Here is an 8,815-nt window from a genome sequence, read left to right as displayed (position 1 = left end):
AGGAAGGAAGGAAGGAAGGAAGGAAGGAAGGAAGGAAGGAAAAAAGGAAGGAAGGAAGAAAGGAAAAAGAAAATGTGCTCTTGTTATTGTTTGTTACATCACTGAAAAGTAAAGGGAAACTCTTTTTACAAAATATTACATTTGGCACAGGTTAAAAGAATCTCTTTTCACTTTAAATGTATAATAACAAAAATATCTTAATTAATAATATTTTGCCTTATTATCTCTTCTTTAGTTACTTCTGTCATTTAGGTATTTGGCCACCTTAGCCCTCTGTAACTATTAGTTTTAATTTAATCATTCAAAACTCTTTGCCTTTTTTCATATCTTGGGCTTCCCTTTCTTGCATGTGCCTTTTATATGCATGAATGCATTTGTTAAGCCTTCAGAATATTTTCAGTTTTATTGAGGAATAATTGACATACAATGAACTGCACATATTTAACATCTGTATTAGATGAATTTGGGCATATGCAAACACCCATGATGCCATCACCACCATGAAGGTAACAGACACAACATCACCTCCTAAAGTTTCCTTGTATCCCTTTGATTTTGTTTGTGATAAGAATGCCTACCATGATATTTATTCTCTTAACAAATTTTGAAGAGCACAATACCATATTGTTAACCATACTCACTATGTTGTAAAGGAGGTATCTAGGACTTATTTATTTAGCAAAATTAAAACTATAAAGTTTCATTGAACAACATTCGGTTGAACCCATTGAATTGTTATCCACACTTCTCCCACCTCCCCCAATGTCCCTGACAACCCCTGTTGTATTCTCTGCTTCTATAACTTTGACTATTTTAGATACTGCATATAAGTGGGATCATATGGTATTTGTTCTGTGACTGACTTATTTCTCTTAACAAAATGTCCACAAGTTTCATCCATGTTGTCACAAATGGTAGGATTTCCTTCCTGTTTAAGGCTGAGTCTTATTTCACTGTCTGTGTAGACCGTATTTTCTTTATGCATTTGTGGGTCTATGGACACATAAGTTATTTCCATATCTTAGCTATTGTGAATAATATTTGCTATGAACATGAGAGTGGAAATACTGCTTTTCAAGGTATCAATTCAAGACTGATATCAATTCTTTTGAATATATACCCAGAAGAGTGATAAATAGACAAGATGGTGGTTCTAATTTTAATTTTCTGAGGAACCCCGTAGTGTTTTCCTAAGCTGCTGCACTATTTATATTTTCAATAGTGTACAGAATTTCTAATTTCTCCACATCTTTGTCAGCATATTTTGTGCTTTTTTTTGTTAACAGCCATCCTAAGAGTTGTGAAGTGATAATACGTTGTACTTTTGATTTGCATTTCCCCGACAATGGTATTGAGCACGCTTAAATATACCTGTTGACCATTCTATGTGTTCTTTTTTTTTTTTTTTTTTTTTTTGAGACGGAGTCTCGCTCTGTCGGCCCAGGCTGGAGTGCAGTGGCCGGATCTCGCTCACTTGCAAGGCTCCGACCTCTCGGGTTTGAAGGCCAATTCTTCGCTGCCTCAGCCTCCCGAGGTAGCTGGGACCACAGACGCCCCGCCACCTCGCCCGGGGGCTAGTTTTGTATTTTTTAGGTTAGAGACGGGGTTTCACCGTGGTTAGCCAGGATGGTCTTCTATCTCCTGACCTCGTGATCCGCCCCTCTCGGCCTCCAAAGTGCTTGGGGGATTACAGGCTTGAGCCACCGGCGCCCGGCCTCTTATGTGTTCTTTTTTTACAGTGTTTATTATTATTCTTTTGGTACTTAAAATATTTTATTTTTTATTCCATTTTTGAGGATTTATCAGATCCTTCTTAGTTTCCTCGTATCTTACATTTTAAAAATATTCCATTTATCAGAGTACGAGTTTCTTTGCACTCACAACGTGTGTATGTGTACATATATAGCGACACGTATGTATGTGTTTGTCTGTATATACCATGGCCCTTTCCTATTAAAAAAAAAAGTTGAGTGTCTATATATTGGCCTTACACTGGTTCATTTCTAATAATCATTGTATCCTTTTAAAGGTTCATTTTATACACTCACCATTTAATAAGAAATAAAAAGTGGGAGTGTTTAGACATTGGACAAAAGAAGTAAGAACTTGGATTTAGATATAGTGTCCTAGGATACTTGCTCCCAAGTGACTTAGTGTTCACTTTGTGCTCTCAGCTATCTGGAGTTTTTACTCCCAAGTGATTAGGAAACTTTGTCTGAAGTCTTGTGGGCTTTAAATTGTTCATGTTATGGTAATATCCATATCTCTTCCCTGACCTGGATGAGTACCCACTTAATGTAATTGTCACCCTCCTGATCTCTGTTTCGCCACCATACTTTTTCCTGAACTGCTGCACCATTTTACATCCCATTTTACATGCCACAGATTGCTCTATCACAAAGATGATGATGCACCTGGGGGATCACATTCATTCCCATCTTCTCTAACTCTCCACCATTTTTTATCAAATGCAGAGTTAACATGTTTCTTTCTTGTTTTATCTATTTATTTTTACTTATTTACTTAACTAACATGGTCACAAATTTGTTAAAGTTTTTATTAGATATTTACATTTTCTCTTTCCTGTGGTGATCGCTAGTTTTCTTGACTTTTTATTTTAATAATATATATTTGTTTATAAACTTCTGTGCATGTTCATATGTCGCAAACATTATAAATATTTCCCAATTTATCAGTTGCCTTTTAATTTTCATAGTTTTCTTTTTGCTATATTTGTATTGGGAGTTTTGAAATCAAGTGACAAGTGCTAATATAATAGTTTGCTGTTGTCTTTATGCTTAGGAAAGGACTTTTCATCCTGAGATAGAAAAGTATTTATTATATTAATTTTACTTCTCTAAAATTTACTTTTTTGCACATAGATTTGGTTTGGATGTTGTTTAAAATCTTTGACAAAATGTGTTCGCCATTGTCACATTCTCCATATTTTTTCATGTGTCACTGCATTTGAGAGCGATTTTGCAAAAATCATTGCTTGAAATTTGGTTTGTTTCCAAATATATGGTAAATAGTGTTTTCTTTTAATATCTTACTGCATTTTATTTGTAGTATGGTTACAGAGAAGAGAGGAACATAGAGTTTTAATTATATTTACCCAGTAGTCTGTAAGATTAAACATTTTATATTACAGGTTGGACCTACATAAAATGAACTTGGAAGAAATTCATCTGGAATTAAGCTTTAAGAAGTTTTCATCTTTAGTCTATGTTGTAAAGACAGAAAGCTCTATTTGCTTTATATTCAGATTGCACCCTCAGAAAAGGTGGTCTATGTGCAGAATGACTGATTAGAGGGACAGAGCATTCAGCATGCACAGCATGATTGCTTTATTTTGTTGCGTTTCTCTATGACTGTGAAAGGCATGACCCCAAAACTTAGGGACTTGATTTTTTTAAGATTCTGTGTTTGACAATACAGACAGTTCTTTGTTAATCTTTCTGGAGTCACTCATATGGCTGCATTCTTCCACCAGGACTGAGAGATTCAAGGTGGCCTCAGGCACTTTGCTTCCAGTTGGTGTAAGATGGTAGCTGAGCACCGTGTTTCTGTTCCTGGTGGCTTCTCACCTCCAGTAAGCTAGAGTGGGCTTTCACAACATGGTCTTCTTAGAGGGTAGGAGAGGAAATTATACAGCTTCTTCAATCTTAGATTGTAGACTTTGTATATCATTTTACTCTATTCTATTTATCAAAGCAAGTTATAAGTAAAGCATAGAGTCAAGGGAGGACAATAAATAAACTTCACTTTTTGATGAGAACAATGACAAAGTCACGAGGCAAATGGGCGTGAAACCAGGAAGCATGATTCATTGGAAGTCATTAATATAACATAAGGCAAAGCCAGACATTTTACTAACAGGCTTAGTCATCATTACATGCAATGATGATGTTCACATTATATCATATTAGTTATCCTGGGTTAAGAAATCTTCCTGCTCTGACAAAGAAGGCTGAGTTTGTGGTTTTAACTTCCTGAAATACTTCATAGATGAAATAATCTTATATTATCAAGTAGAAAGTGTCTAAGGGTGATCAGTAAATCACTCCATGTCATTCCCAAATCAGTACTCTGACAAAATTAGATTAATACTGTAACCATTTGCTCAATGATTACTTAGTGCCAGGTTCTCAGGTAAGCACTTAAAATAATTATCTCTTTAAAATTCACAACATCCCAATGAGGTCTATATTATTATCCTCCTTTGGAGTCTGAAAAATATGAGACCTGGAAAATAATATACAGTCTACTTCTGATTATTCCATATTTAGTAAACAGAGGAACTATACTTTCAGCCTAGGTCTCTTTGATTACAATGATTGCGCTCTTAAAGACTATGTTACAGTCAATACATATTTTAAGGGGTTTATTGAAATTTCAAATTCATACAAGGTTTTTATTTATTTATACATCTTTTTTTGAATGGTAACTTAGTCTGCATTTCACCTGAGAACAACTCATGAAAAAAATTCAGAAATTTTTTGTAAAAAATTATTCAGTAAACCTGACTCCACAAATTATAAAACGCACTAAAATACTACAGTAATAAAATGGATTTAGTGCTGTTACAAAGGTAGGCAGATTGCTCAGGGGTATAAAAAGAAAGCCCACAAGTAGATTGTCCCAAATGTAAGAAATTCATATATAATTAGATTGGTTTTGGAAGAGTGGAGGAAGAAAGAATTATCCTATAATGTTGAATAATTTGTCCAAGCACAATTTTAAGTGTCTTTTCAAAAAATAGAAGCCATATTTTTACATGGTAAGACATATCAAAATTAGGCTGGGCATGGTGGGTTATGCCTGTAATCCCAGCAATTTGGGAGGCCAAGGTGGGAGGGTCGCTGGAGCTCAGGAGCTTGCACCCAGCCTGGGTACCATAATGAGACCTCATCTCTATTAATTAAAAAATGAAATAATAAAAAAGAACATATCAAAATTAATTTTAAATAAATTAATGTTTTAAATAAGTAGAGGAAGTTATAGAAAAATATATTTTAGGTTTTGCTACGGGAAACATCTTTGTAAGCATAAAACCAACTAAGATTAGTTCTACTTAAAATGAAAACATTATTAGATTTTGCACATACTGTGATGTTAGAAAATGTGTGCCCTCATTATCAATCAAAGGAATACAAAAGAAAATTGGGCCCAACTTAGGCTTGAGCTTTGCAGAATTATAGAAGATATTTGAATTTCTATGACTAGCAAGAGAGGGAGAAACAGCAATATAAGAAAAAAGTTGGTGGGAAATTTAAATGGTGTACTTTTCTTGACAGCAATTTGACACCATATGCCAACATCCTCTTTTTTTTTTTTTGCTTTGGGTAAAATAATAAGGATGGTTGGTTTCAGAGTTTCGAGTACTTATACAAATAAAAGTTTGTCTCTTACATTAGAGCAAATTATCTTACTTTAAAATTAAAACCATTTACCCTGCCCTATGCTATTTTGTTACTTTTCACTACAGTTGACAGTGTCAAATGTCTTTACTCTGATCTACTTTAACAAACAGGAGAAGGCACAATACATATTGAGGAGTTCTTAGAGTAAAACAGAATTCCTTAAAAAAAAAATACAGTTGCATTGACAGCCTTTGTTTCCCATATATCTCTGTACAACATAAAGACAAATTAAAATTTACTCACCTATTTTTGAACAAAATATTCAGTGTGTGAAGAAACAGGTGATTTACAATTAATATACAACAATGGTGTATATGAAGTTATATGCATTTATATACGATGTGTATTTCTCCTGGAAAGCAAAAGTCGGTACAAAATAAAAATAGAACAGAATCAAATAGGTCTCTCTAAAAATGTAATTGTACAATGGTTTGAAAATACTTGCCAATAATAGTTCTCATTCTGGACATTTATTTCAATATCCAACAGTATGTCTTCACCCTTCTCAATAGATTTAATAGGTACTTTTTTTCCCCACACAGTTCTGCAATTAAATTACAACCGTAAATTGTCAGTATAGGGCAAAATTTCCCAAGGGCATCAATAAGTGCATAATTGAATTTCAGTGTAATGGCCAAAATGACCAAATATAAAAATAATCAGCCAAATAAAGGAGCAATTAAATTCCATGCCTATAAAAATGCAGGTGCAAAATATTATGCTGCCTCTAGATCTCATGAAAAATTTGGCTCTTCGTATCAAATTAAATTGATAGTCAATGATTTGGTATAGTGCTGAAGAGTATTATAGGAGAAATATAAATGTGAAATATAAATTTCCTCCCAATGCAGACCAACCTAGAGTATGTTCATCACAACCCCACATTTGAAGAATTCTATACTAAGTCTCAAAATAATTATGTCAATTGAAATACTTCCTCATAAAGAAATGGTTTAAAAAATTGCCTGCTTAGGAGAAATGGCAGAAGCAATTATGCACCTAAAATTGGAAACCTGATACAAATAATCTTTTACTATATTATCATAAAATCTGAAGTCTGTATTATATAAACACAGATTATTATCCCATTAGCCAGACCTTCCTGGATTGGTCAACATGACACAGGAATTGTTAATGCTGATTATAACAAAGACTTGCATGAATTTTGTAGAAGTAAGATTACTTTTAATTCAGTAAAACAGCTGCCTTCACATATTATTTATGAAATAGAAGCAGAAGTACTTATTTACAAATTTCAGACATTTAGGAAATACTGTCTGAGATTTTTCTCGGCACAATTGAGTATGCAAATGCTCTGCCAAATAATTAGTGAAATGTACAATGCATACTAATCTTAGGCATGGCTTTTGTTGTCTTAAATAATGATAGACCTAAATAAAACAACTATTTTCATTTGCAATTGAGATAACATTAAAAAATGCAAATTGCCTAAATAAAGATTTTACAATTTGACCCAGAATTATTTAGGTTCTTAGAGCTGTTTTGGGATCTGCTGTTTGCTTATTACATAATTGTTTATCACATTAAACACACTAAAATATCTTAATAAATAATGGATAATCTTACTGCAGATGATGTTCCTGGTCCATATTGTTTTATATATCAACAAATAAAATTAAATTGTTAAATAATCAGCTCAATAATGACTGTGAGCTGAGAACTCCTGTTTTCAAAACCAGCACAGACTAAAGTCTATTTATTTGACAAAGGGAGAGTTCTTGACCACACGGGAATACACAGACTCTATTCTGGTTTGTGGAAGAGAAAAGAACATTAGGATACTAGTTAGTAGTTTCTTTTTCTAGCAAGGACAACAGTGTGAAATAAGAATATTCTATTATATTTAGTAAACACCATTGACAGATTATATGTCATAAAATATAAATCATAAACTTCCCATGGAAAACATCAATATACTTTATTTATCAGTCTATTGACAGTGAGTATAATGATCATTTTAAAAGTGGATAATAATAATAATTTCTAGATTTCTATAAAATGATCTACATTTTCAAATGAAGAACTGAGATGTAGAGAAGTAATGACACTTGGAAATGACAAACAGTTAGTAAATGGCAAAGGTGACTGGGAAAGCCAGCTCCCAATCCTGTGAAAAGCATGAACTGGATTTTAAGCATTTTTTAATGAAAACAATAGAAGTCACTTAAAACATAATTTTTCCCTATCAGAAATGCCACAAATATTCTTAAAATAATTTTTTCACATTTTGCCTGTCATATTACTATTTTGACTGAAGAGATTATACTGCAATTGGATGTTTTAATAAAGCTCCAATTTAACAGTTACAGGAAACTAGCAAGCACACAATAACAAACCCAGCAGGGAGCAGGTCTGGCTTCTTAATTATGATTCCTTTGAAAGTCAGTAAAAAGGAGCTGAATTTAAGAGAGATATTTTGACCAAATTAAGTCTTTTGCTGCTAAAAGTACTTTCTTTATTTATACCGAGCATTTTACATTTTGAAAAATTAGTGGGATTTATCTGCCAATCTAAGATATTAAACTTCTTCAGTTTCATCCCGTGATTTGTGCCTCTTATTTATGTCAAAGTTTCTTTTGTGTTGCTCTTTTTATTCTTTTGATTTATGTTTTCTTACCATTCAAATGTAATGCATTCTTAGATACTTTCATTTTGGCAATCTCAATAGTAAGAGTTTCTAGGAATTTTAAGTGTTTAATTCCCACTCTTTCTTTTACAATAGAATTAGGTCACTAGTTATGAATTCTCACCTTTTACATGGCCATTTTTCAAGATTAGTTAAATATATATCCTGCATCTCTAAATTTATTAATTCTTTTGTTTGTTTGTTTGTTTGTTTGTTTTTGAGACTGAGTCTCACTCTGTTGCCCAGATTGGAGTGCAGTGGCACTGTCTCCACTCACTGCGACCTCCATCTCCCGGTTTCAAGCAATTCTCCTGCCTCAGCCTCCCCAGTAGCTGGGACTACAGGTACGTACCTCCACACCTGGCTAATTTTGTGTTTTTAGTAGAGATGCGGTTTCACCATAGTGGCCTGGCTGGTCTTGACCTACTGGCCTCAAATGATCTGCACACCTCGGATTCCAGAAGTGCTGGGATTACAGGTGTGAGCCACAGCGTCAGGTCATGTGAATTCTTTCTTGTTATTAGCTGTTTGAGGAAGCAAATAACCAAACAAAAGAAAAAGCCTACATTTAGCTTATGGATGGCTTTTCATGCTATGATGGCACTCTCTGGAAGTTGACTGCCATAGCATCAAGGTGCGACTCAAGAATGTCCCTAAAAGACAAAGAGTAAGAGAAATCTTTCCAGTAGGCACATTTTTGCAGAGTACGTTTGTTTTTCACTGTGACTGAATGGGGGTTATGAGC

The 8,815-nt window shown here is 33.8% G+C and overlaps 1 long non-coding RNA gene across 1 annotated transcript; it reads right to left on the bottom strand.

The window, feature by feature from the left end:
* Positions 1-3,323: 3,323 nt before the first annotated feature.
* LOC108521341 (uncharacterized) lies at positions 3,324-5,769 on the bottom strand. Its single transcript, XR_001883170.1, has 2 exons — positions 5,667-5,769; positions 3,324-3,625 (listed from the first exon to the last, which is right to left on the bottom strand). It is a non-coding gene; the product is annotated as an uncharacterized LOC108521341 (long non-coding RNA).
* Between the last annotated feature and the right edge of the window lie 3,046 nt (positions 5,770-8,815).

This window comes from Rhinopithecus bieti, unplaced genomic scaffold, assembly GCF_001698545.2.
Source record: "Rhinopithecus bieti isolate Rb0 unplaced genomic scaffold, ASM169854v2 scaffold_58886, whole genome shotgun sequence".
Taxonomy (NCBI): Eukaryota; Metazoa; Chordata; class Mammalia; order Primates; family Cercopithecidae; genus Rhinopithecus; species Rhinopithecus bieti.
This window is presented reverse-complemented; position numbering and strand designations above follow the sequence as displayed.